Source organism: Lathyrus oleraceus, chromosome 4 (assembly GCF_024323335.1).
Source record: "Lathyrus oleraceus cultivar Zhongwan6 chromosome 4, CAAS_Psat_ZW6_1.0, whole genome shotgun sequence".
NCBI classification, from domain to species: domain Eukaryota; kingdom Viridiplantae; phylum Streptophyta; class Magnoliopsida; order Fabales; family Fabaceae; genus Lathyrus; species Lathyrus oleraceus.
In genome coordinates this window covers 203,521,896-203,532,205 of record NC_066582.1, presented here as the reverse complement: position 1 = coordinate 203,532,205, position 10,310 = coordinate 203,521,896, and the positions used below count along the sequence as shown (strand labels likewise).

At 34.7% G+C, this 10,310-nt stretch overlaps 1 long non-coding RNA gene across 1 annotated transcript; it reads left to right on the top strand.

Annotated features, from left to right (window-relative positions):
- The first annotated feature begins 3,650 nt into the window (after positions 1-3,650).
- Positions 3,651-5,296, top strand: LOC127074525 (uncharacterized). The gene is made up of 2 exons (XR_007786025.1): positions 3,651-4,155; positions 5,053-5,296. It is a non-coding gene; the product is annotated as an uncharacterized LOC127074525 (long non-coding RNA).
- Positions 5,297-10,310: the final 5,014 nt, after the last annotated feature.

Sequence of the window (10,310 nt, the reverse complement as noted above, 5' to 3'; positions counted from 1 at the left end):
AAGATCCTGATGATTTGTGGGAAAGACCAAACTGTGTTGAAATTATCCTAACTAGAAAAATTTCATAGTATTTTACTATGAAAGTTAAGATGAAGAAATGAGGAGAAGAATGAAATGCGAAGAATGAAAGAAAAAATGAGAAAACCACATTAGGCAGACAATAGCAGTGCACTCCAACATCATAGTGGTGCTATTAAACTTCAGCAAGCCCTCGCGGAACTCCACCGGCATAGAGGCACTATTCAAACAATATGCCAAATCCTAAATCAAACAGATCTTGCAAATTGCGACACACTTAAGTATTACCGCAACATGATCACACATTTTTCATTATTTTTTCTATAGACTCAAAAATGTGTTTAGTTCTTAGGGTTCAAATTTTTAGAGAGTTTAAGGTGTTTTTTGTATCAATGAGAGGGAAAGAAACAACTATCATTAAGGGATCATTCTTGATTGTTGGAAGTCTTTATTTTTACTATTCTATTATTAAAACCATTAATCCCCTAAGGATAAATGGCTAGCTCCCTTAGATTAGGTTCTTTATAAATGAATCTAGCATAAACATGTGATTTCTTAAAGTTTAATGATTTCTCCTCTATTAGTCCAACAAAATGGTCTGTTGTATGGGATTGTTAACTACTTCAATAAGGCAACAATAAGCAATTGTACTTGAGTTTTAGGGCACTTTAACTTCTTTTTTTGTTTTATTTTTTGATGAAAATGAAATCTCTCATATTTTTTATTTCCGAAGAACTTCCAAACAAAATGAAATTGTTGAGAGAGAAAAATATTTTTATTTGAATCAAATCGTTGAAAAACACTTTTGGGTCAAAGCCATGAACATTGCTTGTTATGTTTTAAATCTTGTTTCAATTAGAGATATCTTAAATATAAACGTTGGAGAGAAAAAAAAGAAAACCAAACATGTCATACTTTCATATTTTTGGGTTCAATTGTTTTATTTTAAATAATAAATAAAGTTTGAAGAGTTTAACTCAAAATCAATAAAAGACATATTTTTAGGATATTCTACATCCTCTATAAAATATAAGATATGTAATCTCAAAAATAAAACTGTAGAAGAATATGCATGTTATTTTTATGATTTTAATGATTTTAATGATCAAACAAAGGAATATGATGATGAAGATGAACAAGGATGTGTTGAACAAGTGACTCTAATCACAAGAAAAAGATGAACTATGGTATTTAAAAACTGTGATTAATTTAAAAAGTTGTTTACTTAAAATAGAAGTTCATGTTAGTATTGAGAACTCACGGAGAAAAACAATGAAAAGTGTAACCGTTGAGTGCAATCTAAGGGGAGTGGATTAGATTTTCCGGTATTTTAGAATTTTTAAGTGATGGTTCTTATGTTCTTATATTTCTGAAAATAAATGTATGACCTTTGAATGAAAGTGCAAAATTTAAATGCAGAAAAATAAAGAACACAATGATGTATACTAGTTCCTCTTATCAACTAAGTGTACATCTAGTCCCTTCACACCTTATAAGATTGTTATATCTTTATACAAGTCTCACACCAAGACTCCTCCTACAATCTTCTAACAATAACAAAGAAGTAAATTACTTCCTTGATTTCACAAACACCAAACTGATGGTGGATTTTGAATCACCCCAATTCAAATGACATTTTACAACAATCACCAAAACACTTTGATGATCATAAAAACTAGAAAGCACATCATTTTCTATTTACAAAACAACTCACTCATGCACTTGGCGATTAAATATAACTTTTGAACAAATATGAATATATTAGAAGAGTTGTTGCACTTGAATCAAATTTTGTAAAGAGATTAATCTTCCCTTCTGTCATACCTCCAAATTTACCATACCTATTATACAACCTTTCATAACCCTAATGCATTGACATACATTCATCATATCATCGTCTCATTTGCATTTACACTCATAACAAGAAAGCATAAACTCAATGCATGATGTTCATATTTGAGAACAACCAAGATCTCTTGATCATGTTGGGATGTGCCCAATCCACCATAAACCCTAATTGCTATTTGCAAGCATCCTTTGACCTTAAGGGACTATTAAGTCACCCCACTCACCTCTAAAAGCCTAATTGAAGGGTGAGACTTGGTTGAAAGCTTTGCTTATTCATTTGATCATCCATGGACTTCAACTCTAATCCCTTGATCCTTTATGGATTGTACAAGCCATCATTTGTCTTTGTATTTTGGCCTTGCCCTTAAGGAACCCTAATATTCAACCATTGATTATGCATCAATCTTGTGAAACTACACTAAGACACCTCATGCACCCAAACCCTAGTTTGTATAACCTTGGCCTTTGAGGATCTTTTTGGTCCAAGAAACCCTAATTGTTCCTCTATGATTTTATGCTTTTCCTTTCCACTTGATCACCTCATCATCCATTAGTCCATTCACATCCAATTCAAGCTAATTTCAATCATTATCCACCCAAACATCCATCCACTTCATAGTTGGCAATACAAGTGGAATTCTTGAACTTTGAATCACCATGGGTTATATGCTTTGCCTTTCCACTTGATCACCTCATCATCCATTAGTCCATTCACATCTAATTCAAGCTAATTTCAATCATTATCCACCCAAACATCCATCCACTTCATAGTTGGCAATATAAGTGGAAGTTTTGAACTTTGAACTTTGAATCACCATGGGTTCATCCATAAACATAGCCCATAATCATACGACAAGGCATCAAGGCTTGGTTTCTACCAAGATTTTATCATTTGGTCTTCAAATGATCATCATTGTGCCTTGGAATTCAAGAAAACATCAAAATTGCAATTTAGGGCATGTTGGATTAGTCAAGTTTTGGTTAGTTTGGCCTACCATGGCTAAAATGAAAGACTAATCACATGGACAAATAATCAAAGACTAATCACATGGACATACACAAGGCATACATCACATAAATTGAAATGACATTTTCAATTTTCATAAGATGATCATAAACCAAATGAATCGATTAAATTGACAATTAAAGTGATTATTAAATTTAATGATAAAAAATCAACATAAACATGAATTATGGATCAAATTAATCAAGGGGTAATTTAACAACCTAAATCACAATTGAATCTCATGAACATGGACATGGCAATCACAAGGTAATGGAGAATTGAATAAAAATTTAACTAAAAAGTGAATCATGATAAAAAAAAACACAATTAAGCATATTAGTCGATCATGAATAAAATGAAAAAGAATTAACCAAAACCTAATGACAAGTTATACTACTCTAAGCATGATTAACTACAATTGGATTAATTCTGAAAAAAACAAAATCAAATCAACATGATGAATAAACCTAATCAAATTCTAATCAAACTATATTAATAATATGATGAATTAACCTAATCATTAAAAACCATGTTAATCCCTAATTAACAAAAAAAAAATCAAGAAAAATCCTAATTTAAACCCTAATAAGAAAAATCAGTAGCAATGATTAAACACAAAAAATTAATTGCAATTACTATAAATTAAACATAATTAATGAAGGGATTAGGGATTGATTAACATGAATAATCCTTAATGGGCCATGGGTAAGATAATTTGAGGGAGGTGTATTAGAAATGGCGCCTGGGCCATGAACCTTTTGGGCAAAAAAGCCCAAGTTCTCAACCAAAATTCGGATCTTCACGAACCAAGGAAACTCAACGCTCTGAAGAACTCGTATCCAAATGACACGCGTAATAACATGAAAGAAAAAGAAAAAAACGTTGATGTCGAAAACGAAAACTCTCACCGTCTGTGCCTAAATCCTTTTCGCGAGCGACCTGAATCCCTCCGTGCAAAATTCACATTTCCGCGCCGTTGATGATGAAGCTTTTGTTCGATGCGTTGTTGGGTTCCTGATTGCGATGAAGACGAAGCCTCTTGAATCATGAGTTTTCCCTTTCAATTTCTTGTTACAATTTCGATTCTTCTCTTCCCCGAATCTTCTGTTTATTCTTTCTTTGTGAAGTTCTCTTTAACTATCTCCTTTTTCTTTGATTTGAAGATGGTTAAGAGAATTTCGTTTTTGGGAATGTCTGCTTCAAGGTTTATTCCACGAATTCGCGATATAGGATTCGAAGAGGCTAGAATGGTGATTTATGTTAGAAGGTTCGAAGATTTGCAGGTGATTTACTTGAGAAGTTTGTTGGGAAAAGTTGTTAAGAAACGGTTTAGAATTTGTTGTGAAATTCGGTTAGTTGATTTTGGTCACGAGAGAATGATGGTTCTGTTAGTTGTGAAGAGTGAAAGTTCAGTTCTGTTATATGTTGGGAAGAGGAGTTTTGAAGTCTAATAGTCTGCTTCTGTTAATGTTAATGCTAAGCTGTTATGACTTGAATGAAACCATGTTATGCTTTTATTGTGGACGGCTATTAGCGAACTATTTGGTGATTACTGAATTTCTGCTAGGATGGAGTTAAGTTTCTGTTAGATTTCTTACTCGAGTTAGGTCTGCTATCAGTTAGTAGGTTGTTTTGAATTCTGTTATGACTGTTAATGTTTGTTAAATTTCGGTTAAGTGAAAATTGTGAGAGTTAATTAGTTAGGAAAACTTTTGTTAAGCTAATATGCGGCTGTTAATTGAACTGTCATGCTATTGCTATGTGACTGGAATTTAAATGTGATGCAATTGTGAGTTTAGTTTGGTGAAAATTATATTAGTGGTTATAGCTTGATTGAAACTGATTATGTTAGTGGTGTTGAATTGAGACTAAATGGTTTTGGACCGTTAATTGTTGTAACTGTTAATTTCAATTAGTTATGGAAATGAATGGAATTTGGTTTAAAATTAAAATTAATGACATTTATAATGCTTAGGTTTTGTGTGGTGTACATGGTTATGAGATGTTATGCAATATATGTGCACTGCTGTTATTGTGAACGTTTGCTTGACTTTGTCTATGAGTTTGTGAAAGGCTGCTGTCAAAAGGAATGAGTGCCATTATCATTGAACTCTATTATGCCTTGGTGATGTCACTTTGTTGTTTGAACTGTAATTGGCTTTTCTCTGATTTTGTGCAAGGCTTTGGTTAAGGAGCTTGGATTGTGATCAAGTTTGGAGATGCACCTTTTGCTCGTGGATGTTTGGAATTTATTGTTGAATGTAAAGTTGGGTTTATGGTTGTAATTAGACGTAGTTAGAAATTTGGAATTGTAATTGTAATGATGTATTATGATTCATAGTTGAATTGAAACGGTGTAAATCTTGTATGGAATTGTATGCAAAATATGAAATTTGAAATTGGAATGAAAAAGAGTTTAATGAACATGGTTTGAATGGTTTATGTTATTGAAATAGTGTATGTAATTGAATCGGTTTATGTGTGAATGAATATATTTTGGAAATTGAATCAAAATGATGTATGGGATGGTTGACAAATTGAAAAAAGTGTAGGTCCAAATGTTGGTCCGTATGTTGGTCTGACCAGGTTTTGGACCGGTTCACAGACCTGGTCCCTGGTCCAAAAGATGGTCCATTTGTTGGTCTGACTTAGAAATGAACCTAGCCTTTTAGGTATGAAAAAACACTGGAACATGCAATTTACTGATGCAACATGATGAAATGAACTGAAAATGGACTCAGGGGGTCAGTTGACTTTGGTCAATTGGATTGACCAAAAAGTCAACAGTTGACCAAAAGTCAATAGTTGACCAAAAGTTAACTATAATAAAAATTGGTCAAAATGGAATCTTTGTAATGAACATGGATAAGTGTGAGCGAAAGAACATATTATGAATGAAATGAAACAATTGAATGGACTTTGAATGAAAATGAAATGACCAAATGAGCCAGAATGATTGTGAACTGATTATTCAATGAAACAAGCACAAACCAAGATCTTGACCAATATGAACATGAATGCACACCATGACTGAATGTGGACTTGATTGAATAACCCAATGTTCTTAAACCAGGTGAAACATGCCATGTTCCAAGACTTGAAATCCATTCAAGCAAAACCAACCAAAGATACTTAACCAAGCAACAGATTGTGACACCTTAAATGAGTACCCCTTGATCAAAGCACGAGGATCATGAAAAAATAGACCTCTGATGAATTGTTGAACCAACCAATGAAGCTCCATGAATGATCAGATGAATCTCAATCTTGAATGCATACATGAGGGAATGATAGGGCCACAACTGGAAATTAAGGTTTCCCCCATGCTCCATGATGAATACCTACAAGATGAAGAGTTACAATACACGCATGGTCATCACCATGAACCCTAGCTTGAAGACTCAACCTCCCTTCCATGCTTTGTGTGATCAAGGCCTTTGAATCTATGATTTTGAATTTCCCAATGCAAATGAATGTACGATGGTGTCATGGATATGCAGATGGAATCTTATTCCAAAGGTTAGGTAGAAATGAAAAGGGGAGGGAAATTTTGGGGTATGACAGTTGCCCTTGTTTAATATTCTCAAACCTGAATGTATGAATAACAATGACTTTCAAACATTTAAGGTATGAGAGAATTAAATATTAGAATATCCAAGAAATTTGCTTGCATGGAATGAATGACTGAAATGTGAGGTAAAGGTATCAATGGGAGATTGTTTAATGGACATCGTATAAGTTTCTATATGGTTAACTGTTAGGGATTAGTTTAGACGTTTGTGAGGAGAATGGGTCAACTATAAGGAAATGTTAAACATGCATGTCGTATGCAATATGCTATGTATGTAGTGTATGATTGATTTTTTTGCTTTTTTATCTCTACTAACAAGCTTTATCAGGCACTGAGTTGGAAGTTTTTCTACTGGGGGATATGTCATGTAAATTGTTTAAAAGTGGTTTGCCAGGTAAAACCTGGGCTTTGGGGTAATAGATGACTTCGCTGGGGAAGACCGTGTGGGAATTCAAAAGCAAATAGTATGACGTCAACTCTGAGGTTGGGGTAAGAAGCACGACCAACACTGATTGTTGGAGTGAAATGTTTTTTACCTCAATACTGCAAATGGGGGTAAAACTGGACATTCTCAACTTTACGATTGGAAACAAAGTATGATCAACATTATCTATGGGGCCAGGGATAATGATAGGATCAAGATTAATCTAGTGAGTGAAAGCGGGAATGGTAGATGTCAGTTTTGTGACTAGGATACAAACGATAATCAACAACTCTAAAGGTTGGGGTAAGATGATCGACATCAACTCTACGGCTGGGAATAACGGTTATTAACAACTCTGAGGCTGGACATAACAGATAGACGATAACTTTGGGGTTAGAAATAACACTAATTATCAATAACTTTGAAGTTGGGGATTAAAGAGAGATATTCATTAACTCTGAGGCTAAGGGTAGAAAGGGTAGACATCAACTCTAGGGCTGAAGTATAAGTGATCGACATCAACTCTAAGGTCATACAAAACAGGATAGTCAGGACATCAACTCTGAGGTTGGGGATACGAATGATAGTCATCAACTCTAAGGTTGGAGCTAAGAAAGATTGACATCAACTCTGAGGCTGAGATTGACATGGACAAACAACAACTCTGGAATTGGGGTAAGAAGTAGACATCAACTTTGAGGTTAGGGGCACCAAGATATGCATTAACTATGAGGCTGGAGACACGAAAAGGATAAATGACAACTTTGAGGCTGTAGATAGAGAAAGGATAGACGACAACTCTGAGGCTGGAGATAGAAAAAGGGAAAGACGATAACTCTGGGGATGAAGATAGAAAAAAGATAGATGACAACTCTAAGGCTAGAGATAGAAAAAAGATAGACGATAACTCTGAAGCTGGAGTAAAACGAGTTATCAACTCTGAGGCTGATACCAATAGATCGGCATCAACTCTGAGGTTGGGATATACAAAATAGGCGTCAACTCTGAGGTTGGAGCTAAGAAGATAAACATCAACTCTAAGGCTGAGACAAAGAAGATAAGCATCAACTCTGAGGCTGAAGACATAGAAGAAAAGCATCAACTCTAAGGCTGGAAAAAAGGGCTAGGCGTCAACTCTGAGGTTGGGCAAGACAATATCAACTTTAAGGTTGGGTATAACAGGATAGACGTCAACTCTGAGGTTGGGAACAAAATGGTAGGCGCCAACTCTGAGGTTGGATTTATAGACATCAGCTCTGGGGCTAGGAGATAAGAAAATATACACCAACTCCAAAGTTGGAAAAAAGGTAGACATTTAGCTATGAGGCTGGGGAATAAGGAACGATACATCAACTTCAAAGTTGGAAAAAGGTAGACAATTAACTCTGAGGCTGGAAATAAGAAAAGGGTAACAACTCTGTGACTGGAAATAAGGAAATGGCAACAACTCTGCAGTTGGAAATAAGGAAAGGGCAACAACTCTGCGACTGGAAATAAGGAAAGGGAAACAAATATGAGGTTGGAAATATTGAAAAAGCAACAACTTTGAGGCTGAAAATAAGGAAAGGGAAACAACTATACGACTAGAAATAAAGAAAGGGAAACAACTATGTGGCTGGAAATAAGGAAAGGGCAACAACTCTGCGGCTAGAAATAAGCAAGGTTGACATCAACTCTAGGGATGGGGTAGATAAAGAAAATATCAACTTTGAGGTTGGTGATCAATACAGAGGAGTATCGAAAAAAGATAAACACATGTGAGTTATCAATATAGACGAGTATTAAAAAAAGTGATAGACACTGACGAGTATATGGATACCAACACAGACAAGTATTGAAAAAGTGATAGACACTAACGAGCGAAGGGATATCAATACAAACAAGTATTGAAAAAAGTGATAGAAACTGACGAGCTAAGGGATATCAATACATACGAGTATTGAAAAAAGTGATAGACACTAACGAGATATCTAACAGGATTCTTGGATTTGAGGGATGCCAAGTGAGTTGGGCTTTAGAAAGGGGTGCCAACGGAATCGGACTTTGAAGAGGTTTGCCAGACAGGAAGTGGACTTGAAAAAGGTTTGCCATATAAGGTTTGAGCTTTGGCATGCTATGTCAACATGGCATTTTTCTATAGCACGAAACCTCAGGGTGCCCCACAGGCACAACTGTAAGGATGAAGTTTTCGAAACATGACCACCCTTTATGGGACTCACCAAAAGAAACAAATTTTATCTCTTAAAGTATATTAGTTTTGACATCATACAAAACACATCTAGCGGAAGATGCACTCACACCCGTGACAACACAAAAGAAACAAATTTTATCTCCTGAAGAGAAAATTGACACTATGTAAAAAGAATTTGTAAAGGCAAAATAAAATTTTACATGCAATGAATGTAATTCTCATTGTCCTATTAAATAGAGTTATCGAAAGATATGAAAAGGGATAAGTTGGATTGGAAAGTGTTATTAGTGGAAAAAGGTATTCTAATGATAAAAGTGGACTTGCCTATTCAAAAATTGACAAACCAAGTACTAGTAAAACTATATTTGTCAAGGAAAATGACCAATCCAATAAAGAGAGAGTAAAGAATGTGCATTTTGTTCATCATCATCCTAAGAAGAATTTTGTTCAAAATAAATCATATGTTCCTAGATATAGGAGTAACTTTTTTCCTACTTGTTTTTATTATGGTTTAAAAGGTCACACAATAAATGCTTGCTACATAAAGAATTTTAGTGTTCCGAGTGGTCATTATGTGTGGATAAAGGAAGGAACTAATTAGCAAGGATCCAATGCACGTTGGGTACCTAACAAATCCTAATTCGCTTTGTAGGTATTCTTGAAGACCAGTAAAAATATGTGGTATGTAACACCCCTTTTTCTACCCCAAAATACTTAACGTATAATCAGAGTAAATAAGCACGCATATAAACAAAAGGGCGTCACATCGACGTTTTCAAAAACTAAAAGCTTTCAAAAACCAACATCTTTCATCATCAATATACAATACACCTGGTCATTTAACATAACACACTTCAAATATCATGAGTCATCAAGTATATGCATTCGCAGCAGAAAATAATGAATACTCATGCATTTCATAAAATGATCCATGTCCCATACCATGATCATCTCTCAATAATCTCCTCAAGATAAAATAAAACCATATTCAGAATATTTTGCACTATGGCCTCTCAGACAACAATTTCAAATAAACATGTTCACAAGTAATAACGTAATACATATCCAAATAAGATATGAGTTCAATACTACTAATCTACCCCGTGTTACATGACCAGAGCATTGACTCATTACCTAGTCTCTAAGCTAAAACACGGAAACTCTCCGGCTAAATCTCGGGTAAGCTACCGACCACTTACTTCAGCAATACTACTCCTGAATATCTGCACGATGCCCATGTGAAGGCAACATT